Source organism: Microtus oregoni, unplaced genomic scaffold (genome assembly GCF_018167655.1).
Source record: "Microtus oregoni isolate MIOR12 unplaced genomic scaffold, Mior012 000060F_001, whole genome shotgun sequence".
Classification (NCBI taxonomy): Eukaryota; Metazoa; Chordata; class Mammalia; order Rodentia; family Cricetidae; genus Microtus; species Microtus oregoni.
In genome coordinates, this window is record NW_024543836.1 from 651,514 (window position 1) to 670,254 (window position 18,741).

The following is an 18,741-nucleotide window of genomic DNA, read 5'->3' on the forward strand; positions in this document are numbered from 1 at the left end:
GAACTCACACCACTACTTCTGATGCCAGGTGCTGAGACTGTGGGCATGGACCACCCACCCCCACCCCAGTCAAACTTACCGTTTTCTCCTTGCCTTGCCTTTCCTCTGTTGTTGTTAACATAGTCTCACTCTGTAGCCCAGGCTAGCCTTGAAACTCACTCTGTAGCCCAGGCTAGCCTTGAAACTCACTCTGTAGCCCAGGCTAGCCTTGAAACTCACTCTGTAGCTCAGGCTAGCCTTGAAACTCACTCTGTAGCTCAGGCTAGCCTTGAACTTATCTCACTTTCTAGTTTTACACCCGTCACTTTTACTTCATCATCCTTGACTGGATGTGACAGTAAAATAATAATTATATACAAAATATAAAATATGTGTGCCTAGCCCTTAACAACTGAGCCATCTCTCCAGCCCACAAAATATAAAATATGTAACCATATGCAGACAGAAAGTAAGAATCACCATGTTTATAATATTTTCAAGAAAATGAACGCTGGGGAAATGATGGGCCTTTATTCTTCGTGCTCCGTGATGTCCGTGAGCACACTGAACCTGCCCCTCTTGGCAAACCTCCTCTGCACCAAAAGCAACATTGAAGAGCAGGCAAACAGATGGGAGAGTCGGTCTGTAATCTATCCACAGAACTCTGCTTAAAGGGAAGAAATAAGCACTGTCGTTGAACAGCAGAGCGACGGAGAGCTGGCCCCAGTGCCGTGAACTCAGTACCTACCGGCACCTGAGCTTGTGAAAATACCCTGCTCCTGACAATTCTCCGGATTCTGAATCGCCATGATACCTTCTGTTTAAAATTCACTGATAAGCAAAGCACAGAGCTTCCAGCAGAACTGGATCGATACCTTCAATCTCTTTCTAGAAGACAGAAAAGGCCGTCCTCCGTTGTTCGGAGCTGTGGCTGTCTACTTCTTTAAGTGACGCTACAAATACCAGCAGGAATTCTCCTACACAGCCTGGCAGGTGCTAACAAGGGGTCTTAGTGGTTTTTCTTAAGAGATTTTTAAAGCCCTGTGATTTTTTTTTCTTTCCCAGAAAATATACCAATTGTTCTAAAATCACCATGCAGACTTCCGTACATCCCAGAAAATGTAACGCATATTTTCAAAGGTAGCAAACAACCAGCTTAGTGTTCCTGGAAGGGTCAAGAGAAAGGAATCACTCACACACATCTGCTGCTGAGAGTTACCATGGGGCATGGAAACCAGCATAAAGTTAGTGCCCTGTCACAAAGATAGTTGGCACCTCCCAAGGTTAGAATTTACAGATGAGCACGCTGCTGGAAACACAGCCGTGTGACATCTGTGCTTTTGATGAGGAGGAAAAAAAAAACAGAATAAAAGACGGTTTTCATAAACACACCAGGCCTTCCACACCTCCAAGAACAGTGTCTCCCTCAAAGTAAGGATCTGTAAAACCTGGTGAGTCCGTGGTACTTCTATTATTCCAGACAGGTGTCAGCCCTTCTGAAGGGCTGCATTCTGGGCGCAGGAATTCTCTTCCGTAAAATGTGGACTGCAGGTGTGAGGCCTCTAAGTGTTGGGCTTTGTTAAAGCTTCCAAAACCACCGAGCCTTAGTCCTCGCCCTTGTAACTCGGGAGGCTGGGGTGAGAAGCCTGTTCGCAGATGCAAGGCCCACTAGGATAAGGAATGAAGATGCTCTCTCAAAAACTAAACAAAGCTGGGCGGTGGTGGCGCACGCCTTTAATCCCAGCACTCGGGAGGCAGAGGCAGGTGGATCTCTGTGAGTTCGAGGCCAGCCTGGTCTACAAGAGCTAGTTCCAGGACAGGCTCCAAAGCCACAGAGAAACCCTGTCTTGAAAAAACCAAAAAAAAAAAAAAAGGTTTATGGGGCTGGAGAGATGGCTCAGTGGTTAAGAGCAGTGTCTGCTCTTCCAGAGGTCCTGAGTTCAATTCCCGGCAACCACATGGTGGCTCACAACCATCTGTAATGAGGTCCGGTGCCCTCTTCTGGCCTGCAGACGTACACACAGACAAAATATTGTATGCATAATAAATAAATAAATATTTAAAAAAAAAACTAAACAAAAAAAAATCCAAAATGGTTGAAGCCTGCAGTGAGTCACAGCATAGGTCATTAGTAGCAATCCAGCATGGGGGATCCTAAAAGCCACAAAATAGAATTCTGGGAAGCTCAAGGGCTGCCCGTTGGCAGCTCTGGTAGAGGAGACACCTGAAGGACTGGATAGGGACACTATTAGAGTAGAAATACAGACGTTCAATGTGATTCTCATGAGAGGAAACCCCGCGGGCGGTGTATGCCCAGCATCTGTCTGAAAGAGAGACAGATGGACAGAAAGAAATCTCATTAATTTAGAATTATTTTGATCTGGGAGAAAGTCCAGTTAGCAACATACTCATCACTTAAGCATTGCAGAGCTCTAGTACCAGAACCCAAGCTACATTTGGTGACCTATAATTATAAACCCAAATACGGGGAGGTGAAGATGATTGGATTCCTGGGGCTCCATACCAACAGTCCTAACCAAATGGAGAGCCCCATATACCAGAGAAAGACTTTGCCTCAGAGAAACCCAGGGTATAATGCCCATGGCTGACCTGTGGTCTCTCTGCATACATATGCATGCACACTGGCATGCATATAAACACGCACATATCTGCAAGCACACACAAGTAGAACCGACATTTACATATATCTGGCCTCAGTACCTTTTTGAGAGATTGAGAATCAGCAAAGAATTTTTGCATATGTGAGTTACAGCCACAGATATTCACCCAGTTAGAAATTAAAACAAAAAGACGCAAAAATGTTTGTTGGTTCATTTAAAAATAACAGTAATAAACTACATGTTAATATAAGTAACATTTTATGTCAAATAACTACATTTTGAAAAAAAAAACGAAATTTAGCAAGAAAAATGGCATCATTATCTTTGCGAAGCTCTTTAAGTGTTGGTGGCTCAGTAGCAGCCAGCTAAAACTCACACCTGTTTCAACACCCAATCTGCTGTGTACCACATGACCTGTGCACGGCCGTCTCCACTGCGCACCACGACAGAATAAAAGGAACAAACATCTTGGTGCAGTCATGAATATAGTTCAAGTCGACAGACTCCCTGTGGGCCTGGAAGTCAAAGTCCCTCCTCCTACGGGAGGGAAAGCACTGTTTAGAATCACAGTCTCGTGTGACAAAAGGCACGGTGTGCAGTGTGTCTAAAAACAGAGCCAAAACACACACAGAATGGCCATGTGAGAGCCCCAGAGAAGTCGGCTTTTTTTTTCAAGTCTTCACATTCTTAACTTCCTTTTCCACCCTACCAGGGCATTCTGCTAACTGCCTCCTGCAGCCTAGTAAACCTGTCGTTCCCTCCTGGGATCCTCTGCTGTCTGTGTCTTTGTCTGCTGATTAGTTACTTCCATCTATGACAACAAAATGAGTCGCAGCAGCAGCCCAGACAAGCCCTGGCTGCTGAAGGACACTATTTAAGATGGCGACGCCTAGGACATCCCAGGGTTTCGCCTTGTGCCTGATAGACCAGCCCAAGTCTATTCATTGTTCACATGGACTGTTCTCTGCCCAAAGTGGCCACAGTCATTACCTAGTAAGCCACGGGCTGAGGGACTAAGTCTCTCTACAAGACACTAGAAAAGCACAGGGTGATGGGGTTGTTATCAATTATTTGGGCGAAAGTATAGGCCCTAGTAAACCCTTACAAGGGAGGCTTACCCAGCCATCCTCCATACACCAGTTCAAGAAACAAGTGATAATAAGAGCCAGGGAGAAGATATTTATTCAATGTGGCTACACTGGGGAAAGGAACGAATAAAAAGGTCAGTGCGTGCCTCCCTAATCTAAGGTTAGATGTCAGTAGAAGCCAGGGTAGGTATACCTAGGCAGCCGTGGTCATAGTCCTGCTCCCGTTGGCCCCATCACTGTCTCATCTATTCGCTCCTACAAGGTGGAGGATAAAAGCTCTTTTTCAGAGACAAGTGGTGCCAGGCTGAACCAGGGTTCCTACTTTCTCTTCTCCCAATGCGAGACTCCTGAAGACATCCCAATTATAGACTAATAGCGGAAGGAAGAGGCACAAGTATTGCCTTTTGGAATATCTTCGCTCTGAACTAGGTTCATATCTGTTAATCCTAATACTTGGGAACTAGAGGCAGGGGTGTGGCTGCAAGTGTCAGACCAGGCCAGCCTGCTCTACACAGCAATGTCCAGGTTAACCGGTGCTATATTGTAAGGTCGTATCTCAAAAGACAGGATAGAATATCTCCACTCCTGTTTGGATGGTTTCAGCATAGGGAGGGAGCAGCTGAGTCCGTGAGGCTTCACACATTGCAGACAGGAGATAGGTTCTCTCATGCTGGGAAAGTGTTTCTCAGACCTTGTGCTGGTGTGAGCGAGAAGTATTAAGTCTTGGAATGATCTCTTGAAAAAAAATACTCTAGTTCACAAACTACCGTCATTTCAATTTATGAACTGAGTGGTCCCTAGGTTCCAGGCCATGGTAGGTGCTCAGATGAGAGCTCAGACGGAAAACAGGAATACCTGAGACCCAGTCTCCAGGCGGACTCTATCTAGCTGTGTGATTCTATACAAATCCACTCACCGCTCCAGTCCTAAGCTTCTCCTCAGGAAAAGCGAAGACATTAAGACGAACAAATCCCAGTGTTTTCCCATTCAAAATTTGCAAAGCGTCAAGAGCTGGGGCTGGGCATGCCCTGCCTCCACCCAACATGGCTGCTGTTCAGGGAGACTCTGACCTTTACCATTCAGGATCTCATTATTCCCAGGGCTCCAGACGGAACACTCAAAGTCCCTGTGGTGCTGAGCATATGGCCTGGCTCAAGAAGTGCTCACCTGCACAAAGAATAGAATACGTCCCTGAGATGAAAACAGCAGGCTCAAGCCAGGACTCTCAGCTCAACCATCCTCCTCTTGGAAGCGAGTGAGCACAGATAATGTCAAGGCTCAGCGTGGCAGCAGGAGCAGTCGCGACTCCCTTCCCCTTGAGTGACACCTCCCCCAACCCCAGCCCTGCCACATGCTTTTTCTGTGAAATATCAAATTGCTTGCAGCTTGTACTGAATAATGAATACGCCGCCTCTGCCTATCACCAGGCCTTCAGCCGTCCGCCTGGGGAACTGAGAAGAGATGGGTAGAGGTTTGCAGGCCAAGCACAAAATTGAAGACAAGCTTGAATTAATAATTTGCTTATTTCTATACATCTGCTTCAAAACGAAGTGCAAATTGAATAAGGTAATAGCCGAGCTTGGGAAGTGAGGGGGAGCCTTCCTCTCGCAAACCGCTGACACGCCAGATTTCATTATCTCTCGCGAGGCCGAGTGGGCTCTGCAAACGTGTTCTCCCTGGGCCCTGTGTGGAAATGACTTCCCTGAAAGAGCCAGAAGAAGGGAAAATAATTCCACCGGGTGGGGTGGAACAAAACCTCTCATTTTACGTTTTGTTTTTAAAAATGACAATTTCTATCGCTTCTCGGCCTTTTGGCTAAGATCAAGTGTAGTATCTGTTCTTATCAGTTTAATAAAAATGACAATTTCTTAATTTGTGTTTCATAAACCTGACTCACCTGGGATTTCCCTAGAAATCTTAGAGATATTTCATCCAGCGTCTTTTCCAGGTCAAGGCCTTCTTTACCCTACTTGGACACAGGTATCTCTGTCACGTTCCTGCCAGCCCCAGCTGCGATGCACCCCTGGAGCCATGATTTGTGAACTAGAGGTTTCAAGTATGTTTGTCCTTGTGTTTACACCTGAAAATACAGGTCTGTGTTGCCTGGCTTTGTAATCTTCTCTCCCGTATATCATACTTGAAAGTTTGCAAAAAGATGAAAGCAACGCACATTCAATTATAATATAAGCATGGCAATCAATCTGATTCATTAAGACTGGGGCACAAGTATTTTAAAAGTGGGGAGCTGGATGCACACACGCACACACACACACGTATGTACATACATACATAACATACCTCAAAACAAATTTTCACTCAATTTTCTCATCATTTCTCTTGTATTAAAATGTCATGTGACATTTTAGCGTGTTTTAGTTTTGACTGATGCAGAGTAATTGCCCCTGATATGCGCTACAGTAGGACAGTTTCGGTCCACGAATGGTGTTCACAGCCTGAAAACTCTGGAAAAAACACGCCTTGTATATGGGACAAGCAGAAAACGTCCGGTCCCAGCCCCACCTCGCACCCTGGAAATTGAGTCCTCTGTGACCAGCGTGGAGCATCTTTGAGGAGCACCACCTGTGGGCAGGAGGCGAGGCCACACAAAGATCACCTGGCCAAAGAGCATGAAATTGTCCCCTTTCCTCAAGCATTTCTGGAACAAGCCTGTTTGGGCGCCTCTCCCTTCCTCTCCCCACCGGAGCCCTTCTCCTGCTCTCTCTCGTCTGTTACTCCGCAAACCTTGACAAGGCCTTAAGTTTTCCTTTGTTTGTGCTTTCACTACACTCAACCGCTCCCACTCAAACTGCTTGCCCATTTCCCTCCAGTGTCCCTAGAGTATAAGCTTCTGTAGCAAGGGAAGCCCTGCTTGCTGGGCTCGGTGTTCAACATTTGTCCCATTACCTGGCAGAGGCAGAACAAACCAGGGGAAGGAAGGGATGTATGTGCCCGGACCACCTGCGCTGTAGTCCAGAGGGGGGAAGCGAGACCAACAGAGGAAATGAGGACTGGGATCCAGAAGAAAGCCATGGAGTATTAGACCTCCCATAGCTGGGTTTCTAGTTTACATCCAAATTTGATAGGCCACTTATAAAAACTGAAATCAATTAATACCAATTTGGCTGGGGACACTAGTGTACTTCCACGAGCCAACATCCAAAGCTAGAATAAATGGGAAATCATTATTGTCCACTTTAATTATCAATAACCTCAAAGACATGAAGAATTAGGCAGACCATACAAGTTAACAATCGCCCTTCCTCCAGAGATAGCCTAAGACCCCTCGGCAATGACAATCAATGAAACTCAAACAGAAAGATGCCTCTGGGTACGTGCCCTCAATGCCTTTTATCTTCCACTGAGAGCACCAGGTAAGCTGAACCCAGCACCGCTCTGCGCCTCTTCGCAGTGGGCAACAGCAAATGTAGCGATGCAGCTGGTGGAAATGCTGAGAACAAATAACTGTGGGGCTCAGGTCTGAACAGGACATCTGTGCCACCATCCCCAGGACTCACAAGACATGGCGGAAGGGGGAGCAGAACGGTGTTGAGAACTAAAGGATGATCAGGAATCCTGTGAAATGCTGTCTTCTGCATACGGCCGGGCTGCTGGAGTCACCGTGTGGCTATCTGCACAAGAGCTGTGCACACACACGCGTGCATACACACACGTGTACACACACACACTGAAAGAAGGAGGGGACTAATTGGGGGAAAAAGGGGGTCTGCAGGGGCAGGAGGGGTCGAGAGTAAAGGACACCTGTGCTCACATTGCATGCATGAGGGGGCTGGAGAGATGGCTCCGAGGGTAAGAGCACTGACTGCTCTTCCAGAGGTCCTGAGTTCAGTTCCCAGCACCCACATGGTGGCTCACATTGCATGCATGAATGAAACAGAAGCTGAACTAGGATGGGTGGGGTAAGGATGAAATGAGGCAGCCTAACCAAGGCCACCTGGGCTATCTTCCACCTTTCCAGGATATCCCCTGTGTCTATAAACTGGAAATTGGTGTGATGAGACTGAATGACATCATCTTGGAGAACGTTAATAAGTAGAGGGGGACAACACAGAATGTCAGACCCATGGTGATGCACGGCTAGGTGCTGGCGGAACTGGTGCCTAGTTCCCGGGAGGGAAAAAGAGAAACATCTCCACTTTGAGTTTTCCGACTCCCCAGGCACAAGGCTGAATTCTTCCTTCTCTTTCAAAATCTGCTTTTCCTCTGATAGCCACCCACCAGTGCTCAGAACATGTGTGGGACAGCTCCTGCTTCCCTTCTGCATCCAGCTTTCCCACAAAATGTCTCCCGAGCTGTACAGTAACCCAGAACCAACATACAGAGCTCAAAACCAGCACACATGGCTGAGAAGGTCGGGGAATGGTCTAGCCTGGTCTATTTCTCCAGCCTCATCTGCGTGAGCTTCATCACTTTACCATTGCCCCCCTTTAGCATTCTTTTTTTTTTAAATAATTGTATTAGCATGTGCTATTTGAGTATCTTTTAAATAACATACAATGTCTTTTTTATTTCTTGAGGAATCTCTATTGTGTAAGACACCACGTTTTCTTTGCCTAGCCCTCTGTTGACATATCCCTAAGGAGATTTCTAATTGGCTCTTGCGAATACTGTCATAATGAACATGGATGTACAGGTGTCTCTCTAGTACACTGACTCCAATCCTTAAGGGATATAAGCCCACAAGTGATATGACCGAATCATATGGAAGTTCTCGTTTTAATATTTTGAGGAATCCCCTTCCTGGTTTTCATCAAAGCTCGACTAGTCTGCATTCCCATCAACAATGTATAAAGATTCTTTCCCTACCCTAGCCCTGCGACACATCTCCGGCCACTTGTCTAGAAATGATTGTTCATTCCAACCTTCTTTAAAATTCTGAGGGGCTTAGGGCATAGACCAGTGGGTAAAGTGCAAACACGAGAACCCAGTGATAGCTCCAGAACTTGAGTTTTAACAATCTCGCCATGGGGCCGGGAAACCAGCTTGGTGGGTAGGAGTGCTTGTGCTCTTTAAGAAGATTGGAGCTCTGTTCCCAGCACTCACAACCAGTGACTCACAACGTCCTGTCACTCCCACTACAGGGAGATTGACGCCCCCTGCTGGCCACTGGAGGCACCTGAGCTACATGCATAAACACATACAGAGTCATACACACGTAAGCATGAATAAATAACAAGTCTTTAAAAGTAAAAGCAGCACAGAGAGGCACACACTTGTAATCCCAGCACTGGGAAACAAAGACGGGCAGATCTAGGGAGCCTAGTCTACATGGGACATTTCAGGTTGGTGAGAGACCCTGTTTTTATGAAGGGGGTAGGAGATGGCACCTAAGAACAACACTCAAGGTTGTAATTTGATACACACAAGCACACACAGAAGGAGACACACGCACACACACACACACACTAAATACTGTGTCCACATTCAGGCTTGCATTTCATTACAAGCACCAGAAAAAAGGGAGAAAGAGCACAGCATATAGTATATCCAGACTAGGGCACAGAGGCTCCCAATAAGTACGCAATGTAGGGACAATGAGCTGGTGTGTCGTCAGCAGACATTTTCTTGTATATAATTCCAATAAGAGCACACAGAGCTGATATTCGCTTAGCTTTAGTTTCAAAGAAGCTCTACACTCCAGCCTGACATTCACTTTCATTACCCTCCTCCTAAACCTTCAATGCCTTGAGAACTACCCAATGAAGTTCTCACTAAAGAGATATTGGCCACTAAATTATTCTGTATTAGCAACAGGGAAGATCAGGAATTCTTCTTTTGGAGATTTATTATAAATAGTATTCGGTTAACATCTCTACAGTATATTAGAACCACCTGCCCAAAAGCCAGGAGAGGGCTTCTAGGGCCCTTTAGGGAAATCCCAGCGCAATGAGCCTCTCAAAGTTATTTTACTAGCATAGTCGTGTAAGATTAATCATCTTTGTGAATTCTTAATTGCTGAGGCCAGAAGCTCCCCAGAGGGTGCTCGCACCATGGTGAGGTCCCTACTCTGTTTTCACTCTCTCACACTGAGGGGGAGGGGGGGGTGGTAGCTGGGCACTGTGATTTGCTCTTTCTTTCAAGAAATAATTTTGGTTATTTTCTGCAGAATAAGTGCTGGAGAGACACAAAGATAACCAAAGAGACTCAAAATCTAGTTCAAAGAAACGTACGGGGCCAATATTTCTTTAGAAGCACTAAAAAATGGCAGCTGCTAATTCTAAATATGTAAGCACCACCAGGTATGATTGCCCTCTTCTTGAGTAGATTTTAAGTCCAGTAGACAGGTGTTGGTTACAGTAATCGCCCCTCACCAAGGAAACTTCTCTTTGCAACATACAGAGACCACTACAGAAATCTACAAGCATCCCAAATGCAGAGCTGCGAGTCCAGTCTCAATGGATGCATCTACAACACAACCACCACATCCAAGGTCCAGGGGTCATGGTGGAAGAGCCAGAGGATCAGGGAGTTTCCTTTGAGATTGTGTCTTCTAGTATCACTGAGGCTTCACTCGGAAAGTCTCACAAACGGGGACAACACTAAGAGACACTGCCAAATGGGACAGGCTCAACCCCACACAAAGAAGTACAGGCAACCAAGAAATGCTGAGAGCAGATGGGCGTGAGGGGGGACAGTCTTCCCCAATGTGATGGTGGGAGTGAGAATGGCCCCCACTGGCTCATATGTTTGAATGCTTGATCCCCAGTGAGTTTCTGTTCGGGAAGGATTAGGTAGCATGGCCTTGTTGGCGTGAATGTTGATAAGCACACTAGAGTGTGGCTATTAATAGGCTGCCCATGCTAATGTGGATGGCCCCAACTCGTGCACACAGGACTAGACTCAGTAGAGGTTATAAAATGAAACAAAAGGACATAAATATAGGAGGAAGACATGTTGGGGACCCAGGGGAGAATAGGAAGGAAGGGTTAGGAGTGGATATGATCAAGATACATCGGATGGTACCAGCCTTTAATCCCAGCACTGAAAAGACAGAGGCAGGCAGATCTCTGTGAGTTCAAAGCCAGTTTGGTCTACGTAGTGAGTTCCAGGCCAGTCAGAACTATATGAGACCCTGTCTCAAAAAGAAAAAAAAAAATGGGGGAATGCCTAAAATGGTGGTCGTAATAATAACTGATCAAAATAGAATATAAGACAGAGAAAGCTAGAGTCACAGAATATATGTGAAACCAAGCCTGAGAATCTCAATGAAGTTTTTAGGTTCCAAAGGAGCCTATCAGGGGAAAGGTGGATGCTACACTGGGGTTGAGCCAGGAGAAATGACAGAGCACTCAACCAACGACGACGGACGGGCAAGCATCAGGAAGTGCAGACAACCTGTATTGGAGCCTGGCTTTACATCCTAAGTAGGAGGCAGGGGGCTTCCTCCTCAGGCCAGTGTCTGTCCTCTTTCCATAGATTTCCCAGGAGTTGGCGTGCATGGATTGGGGGCAGTTTATGATCCTTTCTCTCATAATGTTTGATCAGAGGAGAAGCTTTTATGATACTTTACAGTACATAGTAGTTAAATTGAACAAATATTATGACCACAATAAAACACATTCTTATCACTGGAACATAAATCAGTAATAGCTACATCGTGAGGGAGTTTCCCCCAAGACCAGGGACACAGCTCGAAGCGATGTGGGGGGAGATGTTTTAAGGAGAAACCAAAGCATCAACTCTCATCTGAAAGCCAAACACCACAAAACCAAATCCTGCTCCCTCCAGGGCTTCAGTGCCGCTTCACAGACCTCTCAGAGAAGCTTTTCCCTCTAACCCAGCACTAAAAAGCCACCTAAATAAAGCCATTAAAAAGGACTCCAGTGGAGTGGTTCACTTGCCGTAAACTGCAGCGGGCTTTGGAGCTCAGGGGAGACTCGCTCCTGCCACCCACAGCCTGGCAGGGACCCAGCTCCACACCAGTGCACACTTTTCCAATTAGAAGCCGAAGATTCCCATCAGAGGTCAGGACTCGCGTTCCGTTCTGCTGGTGTGGAAGAAACTCTTCATGGAAGATCGTGCCCATGGCTCACGTCCTCGAAGCTCTGGAAGAACGAGAGGCCGCTCCCATCAACAGGGAAGGCTTGCTTTTGCTTCCTTCGTCTTCATGTCTTAAAGCTCGCAACTTCTTGAAGCAGTGGAATCAAAGGTTGCATCCCATAGTGATCAGATAGGCACTCCGTATTTATAGACTCTGTGGAAATGACAGGCATTTGAGGGCAAGTGAAATGTCCACAGCTTAGCAGGGAAGGCAATGGAAGAACTTTAAAGGAACAGGGCCACAGGCAGGACTGGTCTTAACTCGAAGACAGATAAACTCCTGCATGAAAAATGGCTACCTCACGCTGAGCGCTGTAGCACAGACCTGTAATCCCAATGCTCGGGAGGCTGGGCAGGAAGATCATGAATTCAAGACCAGCCTGGGCTACATAGCAAGACCTTATCTCAAAAAAAAAAAAAGAAAGAAAGAAAGAAAGAAAGAAAGAAAGAAAAAGAAAATAAATAAACAATAATCTCTCCTTTTCTTTCTTACTGTCATTTTTACAGGATGATCCAAGACAATTTACAGGATGATCCAAAGCAATTTCGTGATGAATTTCCAGGATTCAAGACCATCAATCAACCCCAAAGTTTAAAATGCTGGTTTACTGTCTAATTCCTCCTAAGTGCAAAACCAGCGCAAATGAGAGCTTAGCCTGTGCTAGCCATGCGTGAAGAGCTCACTTTTCCCTCTGTCTTCTAGGTAAAGAAGCTGAGCCTCGGATGGTTTCATACAGTTGCCCAAAGTTGCCCTGCTGAGAAGAGGAGGTTGAAGGACCCCCAATCTGGAGTTCGTTGCTATGGCAAAGAGCCTCCCTGGAAAGTGGCAACAGGAGAGGCTTTCCTGCAGCACCCCTGCGCCTACTGCTGAGTCCAGGCAAACCATGGTCTGTTAGAAGTGTTGGTCACTATACCTGCATGTCATTACAAAAAGCATGTATAAGGAAGGGACAGTGACATCATATTGTCTTTAGCAATGGTAACTTGTTCTGCTCTGGTTAGACAAGCAGCTCACTGACTTTCGCTAATGCAGAGAGTTCGCCAGTTTTTCTGAAACTGAAGTTTATTGTCTCAAAAGGCCCATCAAGGGCCATCTGAAAGGAACTTGTTCATTCGTGTCTGTTTGTGGTTTGCTGTTTTCTTATTACAGCTGTTGTTAGTGTTTGCCACATCTGTGTGCCCCAGACAGCCAACGCAGCCTCCTGGTTTTCATGAGCATGGCCTTTGTGAGCTGCGCCAACACAGCCCTGATTTCAACCTCCTCTCTCAAACTTTTATAAGCGTATGGGTTTTCACAAGAGGACACTGCCGTTTCTATTACATGTAAAGAAAAGTGTGGATCAGCTTTCAGACGCAGCTTTCTGTTTACTCATGTAGTGATCCATTCAGGGGATGGGTCCAAGGAAGCAAGGGGTTTGAGGTTACTGCTAACATCACATCTACACTGCTGAGAGAGACAAAGAGACAGAGACAGACAGACAGACAGACAGACAGACAGACAGACAGACAGACAGAAACAGAGGGAGGGAGGGAGGGAGGGAGGGAGGGAGGGAAGGAGGGAGGGAGGGAGGGGGCAAAGAAGAAAGAGAGAGGGAGAGAGGGAGGGGGCAAAGAAGAAAGAGAGAGGGAGAGAAGGAGAGGGCAAAGAAGAAAGAGAGAGGGAGGGGAGGAAAGGAGAAACAAAGACAGAGATAAGGAGGGAGACCAAGCTAGAGACACAGGGAGGGAGGAAAGGATGGAGAGAAGGAAGAGAGAGAGAGAGGCCCCGATTCAGTCATGAGTCTGTTTTACTTACGTTGCCCAGTCACAAATCTCCCACCCAGCAGAGAGTTAACAATATATAACACATTCTCTCTGCCCCAATTACTGCAGAAAAGCAAAGCGGAAAGCTAAATCATTCTCAGGGCAACCTGCAAAGAGGAACTCAAATCAACCTCGGAAGGAGTGCCCGACTCTTGGTTTTAAACTAATTGCCATGTAAATTAACAAAAAAAAAAAAAGCACAACCCCACCAGCAAGGAAAAGGAAGGTTTCTTCACAGACCATCAGCAAAGGCAGCCCCAGAAGCCTAAACAACATCGCGCCTGCTTCTTCAGACAATAAAATGCCAAAGTGTTCTTCTGCTGTCAGCAAATGATGAATACATGTGGTACCGATTATTTAATACCAGGAGACCACCAGGGAAGAAGATTTAGGTGAACTGTAGCAGAACTGTGCCATTTATTTTTATTACCATGCATTAAAAATTACGTTTACAGATAATTGTTTTTCTCCTTCCAATAAAGCAAGATTAAAAAAATATCCAGAAGAATATTTAATAATAGTGGACCACCAGGGAGGAATTTTAAAAGTTGGATTTTTTATTGAAAAATTAGATTTGCTTTTTTAAAATTTTCCCAATTATTTTTAAGTGCAATTTGTGAAGAAATTGTTTTAAACCAGGGGAGGTGGGATGAGTTTTAAGCTGGGGAGGGGCATCTCATGGATTAAGCTTCTTCTTGACAACCGTCAATACCTACCCAAAGCACCTCCACATTTCAAATATTTGGGTAACACCATATTTTACCATCAGCCCAGCCACACATTCTTACAGGTTTCTACTAGCATCCAGGTCTCTAAAACATCTCAGATCAAAATAAACTCGATATGTTTTTCCCCAGCAATTTGCGCTAGTACAAAAAAAATTTTACTTACCAGCTTTTTGGTTTTTTTTTTTTTTTTTTTTTTTTTTTTTTTTTTTTTAGGAGAGTGAGAAACAAAAGGGAAAAGGGGGTAAAACTAACAGGAAGTAGACGTAAAAAAACAGAGCACAAGAAAATGGCCGCAGGAAGAAACACAGTTCAGTCGCTGTATCTACGACTAGGAAAGGAAGCCCTGCAGCTGGTCTTCCTTTTATTTAGCCCATGGCTAAAATAAAAAAACACCAATGATAGCCTTTGCTGGAGAGGTTGTGGAGAAAGGGGTACCCTCATCCATTGCTGGTGGGAATGCAAACTTGTGCAACCACTCTGGAAAGCAGTGTGGCGGTTTCTCAGGAAATTCGGGATCAACCTACCCCTGGACCCAGCAATACCACTCTTGGGAATATACCCAAGAGAGGCCCTATCATACAACAAAAGTATATGCTCAACAATGTTCATAGCAGCATTGTTTGTGATAGCCAGAACCTGGAAACAACCTAGATGCCCTTCAATGGAAGAATGGATGAAGAAAGTATGGAATATATACATATTAGAGTATTACTCAGCAGTAGAAAACAATGACTTCTTGAATTTTGCATACAAATGGATGGAAATAGAAAACACTATCCTGAGTGAGGTAAGCCAGACACAAAAAGAGGAACATGGGATGTACTAACTCATATTTGGTTTCTAGCCATAAATAAAGGACATTGAACCTATAATTCGCGATCCTAGAGAAGCTAAATAAGAAGGTGAACCCAAAGAAAAACATATAGGCATCCTCCTGAATATTAACCTTCATCAGGTGATGAAAGGAGACAGAGACAGAGACCCACACGGGAGCACCGGACAGAAATCTCAAGGTCCAAATCAGGAGCAGAAGGAGAGAGAGCACGAGCAAGGAACTCAGGCCCGCGAGGGGTGCACCCACACACTGAGACAATGGGGATGTTCTACTGGGAACTCACCAAGGCCAGCTGGCCTGGGTCTGAAAAGGCCTGGGATAAAACCGGACTCGCTGAACATAGTGGACAATGAGGACTACTGAGAACTCAAGAACAATGGCAATGGGTTTTTGATCCTACTGCACGTACTGGCTTTGTGGGAGTCTAGGCAGTTTGGATGCTCACCTTACTAGACCTGGACGGAGGTGGGTGGTCCTTGGACTTCCAAAAGGGCAGGGAACCCTGATTGCTCTTCGGGCTGATGAGGGAGGGGTCTTGATCGGGGGAGGGGGAGGGAAATGGGAGGCAGTGGCGGGAAGGAGGCAGAAATCTTTAATAAATAAAAAAAAAAGAAAAGAAAATGGCCGCAGGAAGAAACACAGTTCAAGTGATGTTAGTCGCCGTATCTACGACTAGGAAAGGAAGCCCTGCAGCTGCCTTTCTCCTCCTTCACTGCATCGCCCACACAGAGTCCTAAAGTTGAAGTTTTCTTGGTTGATCATCCATAACTATCAGAATGCCCTCCTCAGGATTCCACCCACCCACACCCCCGCCCTGGTCCCCCGCCCCTCGCATCCCCACCAGCTGCCTGTGAATCCACTCAGAACATTAGCTGACTCCCCAAACCCAGCCACTCTTCTCCCATACACCAAGGGAAGGAAGTTCCTTGCTAACTGAAGATAAGAACTGATGAACTAGGTTGTTCCAGGTTCTGGCTATTACGAATAATGCTGCTATCCGCCTCAACTGAAGAATAATAGATAAGGAAAATGTGGTATATTTACACAATGGAGTACCAGGGTAAAAAAGAATGACATCTTGAAATTTGCAAACAAATGGACAGAACAAGAAAAAAAAACATACTGGTGAGGTAACCCAGACCTAGAAAGACAAATATGTACTCATTCATATGTGGATATTACACATAAAGCAAAAGATAACCAGCCTACAGTTCACAACCCCAGAGAACCTAGGTAACAAAGAGACCCTGAGAGACAGACATGGATCCACTTAGAAAGAAGAAAAAGATAAGATCTCCTGAGTAAATTAGGAGCATGGGAGCAGGGGCAGGGTAGAAGGGGAGTGGGGAGGAATGAAGGGGAATGGGAAAAATGTATAGCTCAATTAAAAACAATTTAAAAAAAGAAAAAAGAAAGAAAGAACCCTAATGAAAGTGAGCAGTGTGACCGTCAGAGATAGCACTCTAAGTCTGGAACAAATGTCCTGGGTTTTGTATTTGTGAGTTTTATCTCCCAAAAAGAAAAGAAGGGGGGAAAGGAGGAGGGGAGGAGAAGAAAAGACAGCATTGAGACAGAAAGGGGGTTTCAGACTGCCAGGTCTGCACAAGTTTAGAGAAAAGTGGGGTCCCTGTAACTGCCTGGGACTACCTCTGCCCTCCTGGCCATCTTCCTACAGCTCTCTAGACCGAGGAAGATGAAGGATCTTAGCCCAGAAAAGATCTAAAGGCCACACTTGGGATAGAGAGGCTAGTCCTTTCTTAGTTCCCGGCCAGATGTGGAGCTGCTCCAAAGAGGTCTGTAACACTGTGGGAGTGCCCCCAAGAAGGCACCCATCAGTTGACAAGGACAGTCTGGCGTGTTACTAGATGACGAAGAGGTCAAGCTACTGTCTTAGTCCACCCAGACCGCTTTATCCTATACCAAAAAAAGGGTAGGTGTTGCGGGAGGTCCTTCCGCTCCTCCAGTCAATAGCCTCTTCACCGGCTATTGGCTGGAGGAGCGGAAGGACCTCCCCCAACAGGTAACAGTAACAATAGAAGTTGGAAATTTCAGCTTAAGGCCATTTCTGAAACTAGTGAGAAACTTCTGGTTCACAGAAGGACATGGCAACTTCTATGGCCTCTTCTATGAGAGAATTAACCCTATCCCAGATGGCGCTACTTGTCATCCATCTCTTCTCCTCCTGAAGATGTCAAGTCCTAATGTCATAACCTTACAGGTGAGGATTTGAATACACAACACTTGAATGGGACACATGCATAGCATCCTCAAATGAATTTGACACTCATTTCAGCTAGTTTGCGACAACTTAGCTTACTAGAGCTGGGGGCCACTGAGCTGGAGATTCTCTCTGACTGAAATGACATAATAACAAACCTGCCACCCCAACACAAAGCCAGGTTTTGCCTTGGCACTTCTGGCTTAGAAAAGTGCTCACGGAGGGCATCTTATCTCATCCTGGACACCGCCTTGTGACATAAGTGATCTTACCCCATATCACAGGTGAGAAAAATGAAGCTTTGGGAAATGTATGTGACTGGCCCGAGGCTATATAACTCCTCCGTGTAACACAAGTCTCCACAGTAATTCCTGGCTGCCTTCTGCTAGATGTTTTACGCATTTCCAAAAGCACTGAAATCAATATCAAAGATACAGCAGAAGCTCCATTCTGTGATAAAAACTCGAATTCAGTGCAGACTTCACCCTCTGCCTGTACCTGATGTCACTCTCAGTGGCTCTCGGACCTCTGGGCTTTCAACTACAAAGGCCCCTATTTCATTAAAACAAAATATATCATGCTAAAAAGTTACCCAGATTGTGAATTTTAAATCATTACAGTTGACAGGTTAATGCCCTGGGTATACATGTACCTAACTTAGATGATTAGATAGAGATACATTAGAAATTACGGCTAAACACTTTCCATAAGACCTTCCTGGTCCTTGGGATTGGCCAAGAAATGCCTAATTCACTAGAAAACCCAAATCTTTTTACACTAAAGTAGTTTTTATACAAAAAGACAGGACTTCAAAAGAATTTGAGTAAATTCTCAGATTGCTTAACATTACTAGTTAAATAAAGGTAAGAGGTACTGAGGCCAAGCCTGGACTTGGAGTCCAGAGGTGTGAGTTCTCGATGCAACTGCTCTGAACCAGCCAGGAAGCCCCACAGAGTCCCAGAGCCTCAACTCCTTCATCTGTCAAGGTCACTGGACTATACCATGTGAGACATTTATGGCTTCATGTTCTGGGATCTGAGTACCCATCCCTGGAGAAGCTCCTTCCTGGTCCATAAACTAAAGCTAACGATCGCTTCAGGCCAGTAAGACTGCAGACTATGCAAGCAAAAGAGGATGTGCATCCACCAAAGCAAACAAGCTCTGGCTCCAGGAGCCAAGGCCCGCTGCACACAGCAGCAACCTGCAAACCGGCTGCGCCCGTTCAAGGCATTTTGCTTCACGTGACACACGGTGTCGTGGCGATTTTCATCAAAACCTTCGCAAAGAAATTTCTAGATCAGATATTCTTTGGCAGTGAATCTGAATACACATATTAGACTTAATGACATCATTGTCCCTGAGCCATTGACTGCTCAGACAACTGGGTTCTACATGGGCCCCCACAGGGGGG

At 45.7% G+C, this 18,741-nt stretch overlaps 1 pseudogene; it reads left to right on the forward strand.

Moving 5' to 3' along the window:
• Window positions 1-5,483: 5,483 nt before the first annotated feature.
• On the forward strand, window positions 5,484-5,647 carry LOC121439088 (annotated as a pseudogene).
• Window positions 5,648-18,741: the final 13,094 nt, after the last annotated feature.